The sequence below is a fragment of the Scyliorhinus torazame genome, chromosome 4, assembly GCF_047496885.1.
Source record: "Scyliorhinus torazame isolate Kashiwa2021f chromosome 4, sScyTor2.1, whole genome shotgun sequence".
In the NCBI taxonomy this organism is placed as follows: domain Eukaryota; kingdom Metazoa; phylum Chordata; class Chondrichthyes; order Carcharhiniformes; family Scyliorhinidae; genus Scyliorhinus; species Scyliorhinus torazame.
Genome location: NC_092710.1, coordinates 70,578,942 through 70,594,566, shown reverse-complemented (window position 1 = coordinate 70,594,566; position 15,625 = coordinate 70,578,942). Strand labels below are relative to the sequence as shown.

The 15,625-nt window shown below is 49.7% G+C and overlaps 1 pseudogene; it reads left to right on the top strand.

Moving 5' to 3' along the window:
• Nucleotides 1–15,625, top strand: part of LOC140411395 (leupaxin-like) — a 151,235-nt pseudogene that overhangs the window by 56,150 nt on the left and 79,460 nt on the right.

The following is a 15,625-nucleotide window of genomic DNA, read 5'->3' as shown; positions in this document are numbered from 1 at the left end:
CAACCTCGGATATGATGCTGAAAAACGACCTCAAATATTTCTTCAACTTCGTGCAGGACCAGGGCATATGGACATGCTTGGCGGGGCACTTGCCACACCTCTCTTAACGATACACACCCCGCATCCCACAGATAGCCGGCTCATTCTTGCCTTCGTTAAGTGTGTCTTTTGTGCCACTTTTAACAGAATCAACCCCAGCGTCCCACACTAGACCAAGGTATTGAGCCTTCACAGCACTTCGTACCATAATCCTTCCTCCAGTCCCATCTCCATCTCTTACTTCCACTTGGCCTTAATTCCCTCCATGGACTCCTTATCCTCCTCCATAATCGTGCTGCAGTTCGCTGAAACAACCCCACTCTCCAACCGTTCCCTTACTGACAGCACCTCTTTCAACAACCAGGAGGAAGCTCAGGAGAACCGTTCTTGCAAAATTCTCCACCTGAATATAGCTGACGGCCTCCTCATGCTGGAGCCCATAATCCACCTCAGCTCGTTCAAACTTGCAAATCAACCCACCAGAAACAAATTCTTCATCTATTGTACCCTTTTCTCCTCCCATCCCCGGAACATCTCATCCATCCTCGCAGGCTCCAACCCATGATTACCTCTTATTGACATCACCTCGACCAAACCCTAAATTTGAAGTGCTGCCAAAATTGCCCCAAAATCTCCGGCGTGACTACCACGACAGGATTATCCAAATAGATCCCCGTGGCGGATGGCAGAGGTGCAGTTACCGGCGCCCGAAAATGAACTGTCTCCATCCACACACAAAGAGCCTCCGTCTCCTTACTCCAGCCCCGCACCTTCTCGACACTGACTGCCCAATGGAATTGTTTTACAAGGATCTGAAAGCACGTGGGCGGGGGAAAGTACATGAATTCCTGTTACTTCGCAATTTTGCGGGGCATGAAGCAGGCATTCCCCATCTCCCCCTTTGTTCGAATTGGCAATTGAGCTCTTGGCTATTGCGCTGAGCGGTTGGGACTAATAGAGCAGGATAGTGAGGGGTATGGTGTACAGCATGCCTCTTTGCGCAGATAATCTGCTGCTGTACAGTTCAAACTCGGGCTAACCGGAGAGAGCTATAATGGGGTTGCGGAGGAAGTTTGTGGCGTGTTCGGGTGGAAATTGAAATTAGGGAAATGTGAGAGTAATAGTATTGTTGCAACAGGTTTGGAAGGGCCATCCCCCACGACTACCGCCATCTTTAGAGCAGGGCCTTCCTTGTCCTCTTTCCCTTCCGTGCCCACACGACACCAGTCTGTCCACCCCTCGGATGAATGAATTTGGCACTCGATAACAAACTGTGAAAAAATATTCATTTTGACTGCCTGAACCCGGTCAACCAAGGACAAAGAGTACTGCCACATCCCCCCAATTCCTGCTTAACCCTCTCAACCGGGCTCAAGAAGTATAGCTTACGGGGGCATGCCGAGACCCGCGCCACCTGCACCCCAAAATACCTAAAGTGAGCTGCCACAACCCGAAATGACAACTCTTCTTCTCCCGCCCCTGCACCTGGGGAAGGCACTGCAAAACACTCTCTCGTCCCACTGTCTTCGGAAGACTCTCCTCCTGCCCCACCGCCAACACCTTCACCAGTATCTTGGCATCCACGTTCAGTAGAGAAATTGGCTTCTCCGACCCACTCTCCACCGGATCTTTCTCCTTTTGGAGTAATAATGAAATGGTTGCCTGCCTCATTGTCTCCAGCAACCCCTCTTTTCCCATCGCATCCTCAAACATTTCCACCACCAGCGGCACCAAGGTATCCTTAAACCTCTGATAAAAGGAGACTTCCGGTTGCGGTGGTGCCTTGCTAGCCGCACGTTTCGGCGGCTCCAGCTTCGACGGTCCTTCGGGCTCTTTTAAGAGCCCCAACGGGGAATTTTTGACGACGCAACCCGGTGTGGGGTGTGTGAGAAGGGAGTCGTCCCCCCCCCCCCCCCCCGCAACGAAGGAGGAAAAAACCAGCGGCGGCGGCTGCAGCCTGAGGAATCGTCGACTAAAGGGTCAGAAAGAGAGAAGCACAAGATGGTGGCGGAGAAAGCGCAGGCGACATGGGGGCCTGAGCAGGATGAAATTTTGAGACGGTGCGTGGAGCTGCTGAAGAGGGAGGTGCTGACCCCGATGCTACAGGCAATTGAGGGGCTCAGGGAGACACTAAAGACCCAGGAGACAGAGCTCCGCGTGGTGGAGCAGAAGGTGGCAGATAATGAGGACGAGATCCTGGGCCTGGTGGTTAAGACACAGACGCACGAGGCACTTCATAAAAAGTGTACTGAAAGGATCGAGGCCCTAGAAAACGGAGCGTGAAGGAAGGACCTTCGGAAACTGGGTCTCCCTGAGGGTGTGGAAGGAGTGGACTGTGGAGCTTATGCAAGTACGATGCTGAGCTCACTGATGGGTGCTGAGGCCCGTACGGGCCCCTTGGAGGTAGAGTGGGCACATCGGATCACGGCGAGAAGACCAAAAGCGGGAGAACCACCCAGGGCGAGAATCGTGCGATTTCACCGCCTTAAGGATAGAGAAGAGGTCCTGAGATGGGCTAAAAAGGTGCAGAGTAGCAGATGGGAGAATGCTGTGGTACGGGTGTACCAGGATTGGAGTGCGGAGGTGGCGAGAAGGAGGGCAAGCTATAACCGAGCCAAAGAGGTGTTGCATAAAAGGAAGGTGAAGTTCGGGATGCTGCAGCCGGCAAGACTATGGGTCACGTATCAGGAGAGACACCATTATTTCGAGACGGCGGAGGAAGCATGGACCTTTATCAAAGAGGAGAAATTGGATCGGTACTGAGGGACTGATGCTGCAGGAAATGTTATTGTTAATGTTATGGTTGAAGTTAATTGAGAAGTAAATTGGGAAGGGGGAGACATTGGGAAATGTGGGCACCGGTGAGGGGGGAAAGACGGGACATAGTTGGAGAATGGGGTAGGGGAGGGGGAGGGGAAAAGGAGCTGCACCATAAGAGGCGGGTCTGGTAAAGGGATGTTCCTGCGCTGGAAAGAATAAGGCGGAAAGACAGGCGCAAGGCGGATGGGAGTTCCCCACACCGGGGGGGGGGGGCGGGGTGGTCGAGGAGTGAGCAGGAGTAGCCAGGGTCAGCTGAAGTCAGCTGACTTACGGAAGTAATATGGGGGGAGCAATCACGCTAGAAAGAGATCTAGCGGGGGGGGGGGGGGGGGAGGGGGGGAGGGGAGGGGGGGACAACTGGGTTGCTGCTGCGGAAATCCAAAAGGAAATGGCTAAAGAGTAGGTGGACGGGGATGGTGTGCGACGCTGGGGGAGCGAGTGGGAGCACGGAGGCGGGATATGGGACTGGTCTAGAGAAGGTAATGGCTAGTCGACACGGGAGGGGGGCAGGTAGCCCCCTAGTGAGGCTGATCACGTGGAACGTGAGAGGCCTGAATGGACCGATAAAAAGGGCCCGAGTGCTCGCGCATTTGAAAGGGCTAAGGGCAGACGTGGTTATGCTCCAAGAGACGCACCTAAAGGTGGCGGACCAAGTTAGGTTAAGGAAAGGATGGGTGGGACAGGTGTTCCACTCAGGACTAGACGCTAAGAACAGAGGGGTGGCCATTTTGGTGGCGAAATGGGTAGCATTTGAAGCAAAGAACATCGTAGCAGATAGCGGAGGTGGATATGTAATGGTGAGTGGCAGGCTGGAGGGAATGGAGGTCGTGTTGGTTAATGTTTATGCCCCAAACTGGGACGATGCGGGATTTATGAGACGGATGCTGGGGCGTATACCGGACCTGGAGGTAGGAAGCTTGATTTTAGGAGGGGACTTTAATACGGTGCTGGACCCAGGGCTAGATAGACCCAGCTCAAGGACCAGAAGAAGACCGGCAGCGGCCAAGGTACTTAAGGGGTTTATGGACCAAATGGGGGGTTTCTTAGATTTCTTAGACCTAGGGCTAGGGAGTTCTCCTTCTTATCCCATGTCCATCAAGTGTACTCCCGGATAGATTTTTTTGTTTTGGGAAGGTCGTTGATCTCTAGGGTGGAAGAAGCTGAGTACTCAGCCATAGCGGTTTCGGACCATGCCCCACATTGGGTGGACCTGGAATTAGGAGAGGAAAGGGAGCAGAGAACACTCTGGCGATTAGATGTGGGATTGATGGCGGATGAGGGAGTGTGCGCAAGAGTGCGGGGGTGTATTGAGAGATACCTGGAGGTCAATGACGACGGCGAGGTCCCTGTGGGAGTGGTATGGGAAGCACTAAAAGCGGTGGTCAGAGGAGAGCTGATCTCCATTGGGGCCCACAAAAGGAAAACAGAGGCCAAGGAAAGGGAAAGATTACTGGGGGAGATTTTAAGGGTGGATAGGGAATTTGCAGAGACCCCGGAGGAGGAACTGTACAGGGAGAGGAGACGACTCCAGACGGAGTTTGACCTTCTGACCACCAGAAAGGCGGAGGTACTGTGGAGGAAGGCACAGGGGAGGAGGTATGAATATGGGGAAAAGGCTAGTCGCCTGTTGGCTCATCAATTGCGAAAGAGGACAGCAGCGAGGGAGATAGGATGAATTAGAGACGAAAGGGGAGACACGGTGCGAAGGGCAGGAAAGATAAATGAGGTGTTCAAGACCTTCTATGAGGGACTGTATAGGTCTCAACCCCCAGAGGGAGAGGAGGGGATGCGGCAGTTCCTGGACCAATTGAGGCTCCCGAAAGTGGAGGAGCAGGAGGTGGTAGGCCTGGGGGCACCGATTGGGGTGGACGAGGTTATTAAGGGACTGGGAAGCATGCAAGCAGGGAAGGCCCCGGGACCAGACGGGTTCCCGGTGGAATATTACAGAAAATATGTGGACTTGTTGGCCCCGTTGATGGTGAGGACGTTCAATGAGGCCAGGGAAGGGGGGACTCTACCCCCGACGATGTTGGAGGCGACGATATCGCTAATTTTGAAGAGGGATAAAGATCCGTTGCAGTGCGGGTCCTATGGACCTAATTCATTATTGAACATGGACGCCAAATTGTTGGCAAAGGTACTGGCATCGAGGATAGAGGACTGTGTCCCGGGGGTGGTGCACGAAGACCAGACAGGGTTCGTAAAAGGGAGACAACTGAATATTAATGTGCGGCGACTATTAGGGGTGATAATGATGCCCCCAGTGGAGGGGGAGGCAGAGATAGTGGCGGCAATGGATGCAGAGAAGGCATTTGATAGAGTGGAGTGGGAGTATTTATGGGAAGTGTTAAGGAGGTTTGGGTTCGAGAACGGGTTTATTAGCTGGGTTAGACTTCTTTATGGGGCTCCAACGGCAAGTGTAGTTACAGGTCGACAAAGATCGGAGTATTCCCGACTATATAGGGGAACAAGACAGGGATGCCCGCTGTCTCCATTGTTGTTCGCGTTGGCAATTGAACCTCTGGCCATGGCGTTGAGAGACTCCAGGAAATGGAGAGGGGTGATTAGAGGGGGAGAAGAACACCGAGTCTCGTTATACGCAGATGACCTATTGTTATACGTGTCGGACCCAGCGGGGGGAGGGGGGATGATAGAGGTTATGCGAATTTTGAGGGGGTTCGGGGATTTCTCGGGGTATAGGCTAAACATGGGGAAGAGTGAATTCTTTGTGATACATCCAGGGGACCAGAGCAGAGAGATAGAAGGCTTGCCTCTAAGGAAAGTGGAAAGAAACTTCCGATACCTGGGGATTCAGATCGCTAGGAGCTGGGGAACCTTGCACAGACTTAATCTGACACGGCTGGTAGAACAAATGGAGGAGGACTTCAAGAGGTGGGACATGCAGCCTCTGTCGCTGGTGGGCAGGGTGCAAGCAATCAAGATGATGGTCCTCCCGAGGTTCTTATTTGTATTTCAATGTCTCCCTATACTAATCACTAAGACCTTTTTTAATAAAATAGACAGGAGCATAACGAGCTTCGTGTGGGCAGGGAAAGTTCCGAGAGTAAGGAGGGGGTTCCTTCAGCGTAGTAGGGACAGAGGAGGATTGGCACTACCGAACTTGGGCGATTACTATTGGGCCGCCAATGTGGCAACGATACGTAAATGGATGATGGAGGGTGAGGGCGCGGCGTGGAAAAGACTGGAGAGAAAGTCCTGTAAAGGGAGGGGTTTAGAGGCGCTGGTGACGGCGCCGCTACCGTTCTCACCTAAAAAGTTTACATCGAATCCGGTGGTGGCGGCAACATTGAATATCTGGGGACAGTGGAGGCGACAGAGTGGGGTGCGGTGAGCCCTGGTGGGGTCCCCAATCAGGAACAACCATAGGTTCGCCCCAGGAAGAATGGATGGAGGATTTCAGAGCTGGCACCAGTTGGGAATTAGGAGGGTAGGAGATTTGTTTATAGATGGGACTTTTGCGAGCTTGGGAGCATTTGAGGAAAAGTATGGGTTGCCCCGGGGAAACTTCTTGAGATATATGCAGGTGAGGACGTTTACTAGACAACAGGTGAGGGAATTTCCGTTGCTCCCGACACAGGGGATTCAGGACAGAGTGCTTTCAGGGGTGTGGGTCGGAGAGGGCAAGGTATCAGAGATATACCGAGAGATGAGGGAAGAGGGGGAGGAGTCGGCGGGCGAACTAAAAGGAAAGTGGGAAGAAGAACTAGGGGAGGAGATAGCGGAGGGTATGTGGGCTGATGCCCTAAGCAGGGTAAATTCCTCTTCCTCATGCGCCAGGCTTAGCCTGATTCAATTTAAGGTGCTACATAGAGCACACGTAACGGGAGCAAGATTGAGCAGGTTCTTTGGAGTGGAGGACAGATGTGGGAGGTGTGGCAGGAGCCCGGCAAACCACGCACATATGTTTTGGGCGTGCCCGGCACTGGAAGGGTATTGGAAGGGAGTGACGGGAGTGATTTCGAAGGTGGTGAAGGCCCGGGTCAAACCAGGCTGGGGGTTAGCTCTATTTGGAGTTGCGGATGAGCCGGGAGTGCAGGAGGCGAAAGAGGCCGACGTTGTGGCCTTTGCGTCCCTAGTAGCCCGGCGCAGGATCCTACTCATGTGGAAGGAGGCGAAACCCCCGGACTGGAGGCTTGGGTAAATTATATGGCGGGGTTCATTAAATTGGAGCAGATAAAGTTTGCCCTGAGAGGGTCGGCTCAAGTGTTCACCAGGCGGTGGCAGCCATTTCTCGACTACCTAGGGGAACATTAGAGGGAAGACAGATGACCAGCAGCAGCAACCCAGGGGGGAGGGGGGGGGGGAGGGGGGGGTAGTTTAGTTTATGTCAAAAGATAATGGGGTTTTGTTATTTGTGTATTGTTAAAAATTTCTTTATTGTTACGTTTGCTTTGTAAGAGGGGAAAAGTTGTTCTCTGGAAAAAAATGTCAATAAAATATATTTTTAATAAAAAACCTCTGATAAAACTGCACCTGGAACCCATCCGGCCCCGGTACATTTCCCGATTGCATCTTCCCTATTGTTGACTGCACTTCCTCCACCCCAATAGTTCCTCGAACCCGTCCCTCTCCGCCTCTCCGACCCGAAGACACTCCTGTCACTCTAGAGACTCTCACATCTCCGAGTCATCCTCCAGTAGTTCCGACGTATGCAAGTCCTATAAAAAACCCCAAGAACATTATTCTTCTGTACCGACATCACCACCACCCCACCCGGTCCACCCCTAATCCGTACCATCTCCTTCGCTGCTGCCTGCCGACCGACCTGGCCCTCCAGCAATCGACTGGCCTTTTCACCAGACACATACACAACTCTCCGTGCTCGCCTCAACTGCCGAACAAACCTCCCCTTGGACAGGAGAACAAACTCCACCTGCAACTCCTTCCTTTTCACCAGTAGCCCCGAATCTGGATCCTCCGCAAATCTTCCACCAACATCCAAAATTTCCTCTACTAGCGCTACCGCTCCTCCAGCGCCTCCCTACACATCTTCGCCTTGAATGAAATGACCTCACCCCTCACTACCGCCTTCAACGGCTCCCAAACCACCGAAGACGAGAGCTCCCCATTTTGGCTAGATTCCACATACTCCTCAATCACCTTCCTCATTTTGATCACAAATTTCGGTCTTCACCAAGCCCACATCCAGTCTCCACGCCAACCTCTGGGCCGGACCCAACCTCAAGGCCACATCCAGACTGTAGCATGGCCCGATGTCACGGTCGCCAAATACTCTTTCTTCTTCACCCCAGTGAGCAGCGCCTTCACTACCACAAAATAGTTCATCCTCGAGTACACCTTATGGATCAGTGACAAAAAAGGAATACTCCCTACCTTGCGGGTGCAGATGCCTCCATGGGTCCATCACTCACATCTCCTTTATGAACCCAGCTTACACCTTCGCCACCCTCCCCACCCCCTGAAGGGACCGGCGATTATGGATGGGCGCTGTCCACCTTCGGGCCCAACTTCATATTCCAACCCTGCCCCCCAATATCAATTGATGAGTATCCACGCCCGGTATGGCCGCTAACATCTTCCTCACAAAACCAGTGTCATTCCAGTTTGGGGAATAATATGCAAACCAAAACCACTGACCAACCCTTCCAATGCACCAGTCACTATCGTGTACTGCCCCCCTGGTCCGGCACAACCTTCTCCATCTGGAAACTCACCCGTTTACCCACCAGTGTCGTCACCCCCGTGCACTACTCTCCAAGGCTGAATCGAACACCTGGCTCATCCAGCACTTCCTTAGCCTCATCTGATCCTTTACCCTCAGCTGGGTCTCCTGTAACAGCACCACGTCTGCTTTGAGCCTCATTAAATGCGAATAAACTCGCGCTACCTTCACCCGTCCCCTCAACCCTAGCACGTTCCACTCTGAGCGGGTGTCATTCACGCCCATGCCCCTCCTAACCGCCATGACCATCCTCCCAGGCCCCCGCCTATCAGACAGGACCCAACGCGGGCCCTAGTCACCGTCACTATTGGGCGTCAGGAGGAGAGTTGTCATTGCAAGGTATCAGCCTCTAAATTGCTCTTGTTGCCATTCTGTTTATATGGATTCTCCAATCGCGTTTCAGGTCAATTGTTGTCCCTGAGATGATGATGGTGGGCGATGATCGTGCTATTGAATGCCAAGGCGCAAGGATTCCAAATGCACCTAGAATGTATGAATTCCAGTACTTGAATGGAATGTTGTGCACCAATCTAATACATACTGATCCACCAAACCATTGAGGCAAGTGGGCCCTTGTAGAGTCAGACTTACTGAGGCTGCATGCAACTTTTGCATGAGTTAATGTAATTCAGAGTCACCAACCGTGATGGTCGCGGACTGGTCGCCGATGTAATTTTCTTCAAGCATAAGTGATTATTTAAAGCACTTGGCTGGCCAGGTATCTCTCCCATTCTCACTGCCTGCTATTCGCACATGACAGAAGGATCTGCCATCTATCATCGATCAAACAGACAGTGTGATAATCCACATGCTTGGTTGCCAGAGCAGCGCACCTTACTTGACTATCAAGTTCTTCAGTTGAGTTCTAACCGGAGCTGGAAGGTAGAGGGGCCACCGAGGGCAGCACAAGCCACCTTACAGCATGTATAAGAAATACGTATTTCCCTGAGCAGCAACACCAAAAATGCACAAATTTAAAATATCTTGTGGAGGAATTGGAAGTGTACCGAACAGGGGAAAACAAAAAAACTTGGATATGCTCCATATGTGCCTGAAACATTTAAGATCTTGGGTATTGGTGGATGTGGAGAGAATGTTTCCTCTTGACAGAGAATCGAGAACTAGGGGTCAAAAGTACGGGTAGCCCATTTAAGGCAGCGATGAGGAGAACGTTTTTCTCTCAGAGTCTTGATTTACAAGGGGGTGAGAGGTTATCTTTGTCAGCTGGAACGTGGGGTTGGGGTTACAATCAGACCATGAATTATCTTATTGAATGGGCCGAATGGTCTATTCCAGCTCCTAACTGGTCTATTCGTGACTCACAGGTTACAGAACAAAAGTTGTAATTCTATATTTGGCTGAGCTTTTCCTCAGTTGGCCGAAATATAAGTAATGCAAGTTGTGTTGGATATGAAATAGATTAATTCTAAGTACCTCCGATATTATGTATGCTTTTCACTTGATGGTTGCCGAGGTTAATGTTGATGTGGAGTGCGGCAGTTCACGTTTCTGGATTGAATGTGAACCTGGGTCAGGCACACCACGGAAGTAAGCTCTCATTGGACCAGCCATGCAAAACATAACTGATACAGAATTCTATTCATGCTCATGGAACTGAATGCTGGGTATAATTCGTAACTGGTTAACGATTTGTATTTCGGAATTTCCAGCCTTTATCTCTATCATGCCCACTTTCTGCCCAGTTCTCTATGCTGTTCAGAACGTGCATCACGCGTTTTTTTCTCTTTCCCTTAGGATACCACGAGAAAAACTGGAAGGCCTATTGCCGCAAAGACTACTTCCAACATGTTTGCTCCCAAGTGTGGCAGCTGCGATCGTCCAGGCTTGGAAAACTACCTTTCGGCGCTTAATAACGCCTGACACCCAGAATGCTTTGTCTGCAGGGTATGTGCTCGTTGATCAAAAGAAACGTTTAGATTTTGCATATCTTGCTACGTTCCCAAAGAAGAAAAACTGACTTGCAATTAGGTTGCATGCACAATCTTATCACGCCCCAGTCCGCTTTATGAAGAATGCTTTTGATGTTATGATCGATGATGTTTTTGGGGGGGAGGGAGGTTGGGGGGTGGAGATGGGTGAATACGTGCCACTTATCACATTGAGAGATATCACAAGCAGCAATCCGATCGCCACTTTATTGTTTGCTTCACTGGATGTGAGCTGAGGGATTACGTTCTCCTCTGACCTGCTCTGTGCCCTATTCCTTGCATCCACTCGAGAGGGCAGGTTGGGTTTTAGGTTGATATGGGATATTAAGGGTGGCACTTGCAACAGGGCAATACTTTATGTGTATCATCAGCACGGGCCTATTAAATAGTTAACGAGTGCGGAATGCACGCCAGATGGAAATACGCACCAGATTCCGAATTAAAGTTAAATTGTACTTAGGGAGGAGCACACAATAGAATAATTTCTTGTAATTGGCTGTTATACAACTGCTGAGGTCAATGGACGTGAATACCGCATGGAGTATTCAGCAAGTCACCAAGATGGTACTGTTGTGTCTGCAAAAGTGTTTATCTTCAAATCTCTATTTCATGTTTTTGACCTGTGTCGAAAATCGATCAGGAATGGCTACTTAACACAGAAAATTCTCGATATACTCAGCACGTCTGACAGCATCTGTGGAGATGGAATCAGAGTTAACGATTCGAATCCATGGGACTTCTTCAGAGCAGAAGAGGGGTAGAAATGTGACAGATTTTATAGTGGGAGAGGTGGGATGGGGAGGTGAAGGGGGGGGGGGGGTGTCAAGGATACGTCGAGCTAAGGAGAGATTGGCAAATATGTCACGGACACAAGATAACGGGGGTATTAATGGTAGCGTTAAAGACTAAAGGAGGTGCTGATAATGGTAGGAAGGAACGATTGCAAAATGTGTTAATGGGAGAAGAAAGATCGTAGAACGTGGAAGCAAAACAAAGGAATAAGTGACAGACCGTCTTCTGGGGGAGGAGTGGGTGAATTGCGAAAGGAAAATCAAAAGAAATAAATAAAAAGTGGTCAAGATGAAGAACAAAGGTCATCGTCTAAAGTTGTTGAACTCAATGTTGGGCCTGATGTTGAGGCTGTAATGAGCCTGATCAGAATCTGCGGTTTTATCGATGTCGCTGTCCTTTGTAGCATAGATATCATTGCTGGTGGCATTAGCGTAGAACATTAGGATGCTCCAGGGTCAGATGTTCCTATTCTGAACCACATTGTACAGATTTATTTCCACGAACTGGCGATGAAAACTACTCCCAGCTCAGTACTAGATAGAGCCTACAGCACCGAAGCTGCTATTTAGTCCATACTAATATTTGGGTTGAACGCAAGCCTCCTTCCCCCCATCAAAAAAAATCAGAAGTCCACCCATTCCATTCTCTCTGTGAATGCAACGAGGTTTGTTAAATCAATCCATGCTATTTCCCTTTTTAAATGTTTTTATGGAATGGTAAAGCGACATTTATTGATGATCTCGAATAGTCATTGTTAAGCTGATCTTCTCAGATGGTGACGTGTACTCGAAACCGTCACTCTATTTCTCTCTCCACAGATGCTGCTGGACCTACTGAGTTTATCTCGCATTTTCGATATTTATTTTTGAAAGGTTATAATGGTTTAAGTAAACATAAACTCAGGAAGGGACCTCTCGGTGTTCGAGCCAGCAAAACTGGATAGAGTGCGCTTTGGAGGAGAAATTGCATGCAATGGCATTTACCAAGCATGTTACCCTGTTTTTCTTGGTGTTAAAAGTGGCTGGTTTGTGATGCGTTGCTGGAGGACTATTGCTTGGTTGCTGAGTACGGCCTCAACCTGGATCCTGGATTCATGTCTCACAACCCCCTCCCCCCCCCACCCACCCCCATCTCCACCCCCCCCCCCCCCGCCCCCCCCCCCCCACCCCACCACCACCATCTGAGACGTAAATAGAGAGACATGAATCCAAGATTACGGTTGAGGATGTCCTCTTGCGTGCAGAACTTGCCTATCAGTTTCTGCTCGGCGATTCTGCGTTATCATGGGCCCTGCTGACCTCCTGGGAGAACGCTTAACTAAAGAACAGAGGCTGAATGCCCTTGACTGGTGAAATGTTCTCGGACTGGAAGGGAACATTTTTTCCTGGTAATTGTCGCGTGATGTCCGTCCTTTCATTGTCGCAGCATCTGCATGGTTTCGCCAATCTACCACGCCTCGTGACATTCTTTCCTGCTGCGTATTAGGTAGAAAACGATGGCCGCGCCCCACGAGTGTGATTCATGCCTCACTACGTTTAACCCATCTGGCCTGGGATTGCGAAATCCTATCAACTGTCCTGGCTTGAGACAATTCACACCTCTTTAACCTGTGATTAGCCCTCTCTCCAGTCGCACCGTCTGGACCTCAAAAGAGTTAATTACCTGCAAAGATTTGCTTTCAAAGTATCATCTTGCATCATTGGCTTTGTCTATGTATGTTGTGTTTGTGTAACCTACCTCTTCACTCACCTGATGAAGGAGCTATGCCCCAAATGCTCGTGATTAAAAATTTGAATTTCGTTTTCTGAAATTTCTGTTCAGACATGAATTCTCCGAGATGGTACATTTTGCGCATAATAAAATATGTGATGGAATTGATAGATCACAGAATATAATCACAGATCACAGAATCCCTACAACGTAGAAGGAGGCCATTCGGCCCATCAAGTCTGTAACGACTATCCGAAAGGGCACACTACCCAGACACAGTCTTTAATTCGAACATGCACATATTGGGACACTAGGGGGCAATTTAGAATGGCCAATCCACCTAACCACATTGTTGGACCATGGGAGGAAACCTGAGCACTCGGAGGAAATTATGCAGAATGCCCAGAGCAAGTGAAAAGTCCACAAAGTATCCCAAGGCCGGAATTGAATCCGGGCTTTCGAAAGAAAAGATGTGCTAACCACTGGGTAGTTAAAGAGAAACTATTAGAATCAATGCGGGTAGTCAGGACATGGAACTTGTAACGTGAAATTTGACATGGACAGCGTTACAAAATGGATTGAATGCTCTGGATACGGATGTTGAGTTGAGTTTTTTTCCAGAAAGATTGATTACTTTTGCATACCAGTCACTGAAGGTAAGCATGCAGGTACAACAGGCGGCAAAGAAGGCAAATCGTATGTTGACGTTCATAGCAAACAACAAAGAACAAAGAACAAAGAAATGTACAGCACAGGAACAGGCCCTTCGGCCCTCCAAGCCCGTGCCGACCATGCTGCCCGACTAAACTACAATCTCCTACACTTCCTGGGTCCGTATCCTTCTATTCCCATCCTATTCATAAATTTGTCAAGATGCCCCTTAAATGTCCATATCATCCCTGCTTCCACTACCTCCTCCGGAAGCGAGTTCCAGGCACCCACTACCTTCTGCGTAAAAAACTTGCCTCGTACATCTACTCTAAACCCTGCCCCTCTCACCTTAAACCTATGCCCCCTAGTAATTGACCCCTCTACCCTGGGGAAAAGCCTCTGACTATCCACTCTGTCTATGCCCCTCATAATTTTGTATACCTCTATCAGGTCTCCCCTCAACCTCCTTCGTTCCAGTGAGAACAAACCGAGTTTATTCAACCGCTCCTCATAGCTAATGCCCTCCATACCAGGCAACATTCTGGTAAATCTCTTCTGCACCCTCTCTAAAGCCTCCACATCCTTCTGGTAGTGTGGCGACCAGAATTGAACACTACACTCCAAGTGTGGCCTAACTAAGGTTCTATACAGCTGCAACGTGACTTGCCAATTCTTATACTCAATGCCTCGGCCAATGAAGGGAAGCATGCCGTATGCCTTCTTGACTACCTTCTCCACCTGTGTTGCCCCTTTCAATGACCTGTGGACCTGTACTCCTAGATCTCTTTGACTTTCAATACTCTTGAGCAGTAGGATTCGAGTTCAGGACTCGGGATATCTTGCTGCGATTATAGGGGACCTTGGGAAGGCCACACCTGGAATGTTGTGTGCAGTTTTGTTTTCCTTATCTGAGGATGGATGTTCTTGCTCGATAGGGAGTGCTGGGAATGTTTACCAGACTGATTCCTGGGATGGTGGGACTGACACGAGGAGAGCTTGAATCAGATCGGATTGTACTCGATGGAGTTGAGCAGACGGAAGGGTGGGATCCTAGAAACCTATTGAATTCCAACAGGTCTAGATGCGGTCGGTGCAGGAAGGATGTCCCCGATGGTGCGTATTGTCCAGAACGAGTGGTCACAGTCTGAGGATACGGGGTAGACCATTTGAGACAGAGATGAGGAGAAACCTATTTAGCCAGGGAGTGGTCGACCTGTGGAATTCGTTACCACAGCAAATAGTTGAGGGCAAAACATTGTAAATTTTCGAGTAGCAGTTAGATATAGCACTTTGGGCGAAGGGAATCAAAGAATGTGGGGCAAAGCGGGATTAGGCTAGTGAGTTGGATGATCAGCTATGATCTTAATGAAAATCGAAGCAGTCTCGAAGGGCCGAATGGCCTCCGCTGCTCCTGTTTTCTACGTTTCTATGTTTTCCTTCATGGGATGAGCACCAGTGGCTGATACAATATTTATTGCCCATACCTGTGTTGCGCTTGAATGGACTGGCTTGCTGGGCCGTTTCAGAGTCGACTACATTGCTGTGGAGTTGGACTCACAGACAGAGAGAGAAGATTTCCTTCCCTAAAGAACAATAGTGAACCAGATGGGTATTTTAAATTGTTTTATGGTCATCATTAATTCTACAGATGCATTGAATTCCAATTCCACCATCTGTCGTGGTGGGGATTGGCCCCAGACCCCAGAGCATTAGAACAATCCTGCCACAGCAGATGGTGAAATTTGAATTGCTCATTGTCATAAGAACCATCTTGTTCGCTGGCGTCTTTTAATAAAGGAAATCTGCCGTCCTTACCTGGTCTGGCCTACATGTGACTCCCGCCCTCCTAGTATGGTGGATAGACCTACAACTTAAGGACTGCAGCGGTTCAAGAGGGCAACTCAGCATCACATTCTAAAGGGTAACAAGAGATGGGCAATACATCCTGGCCTAATCAGCG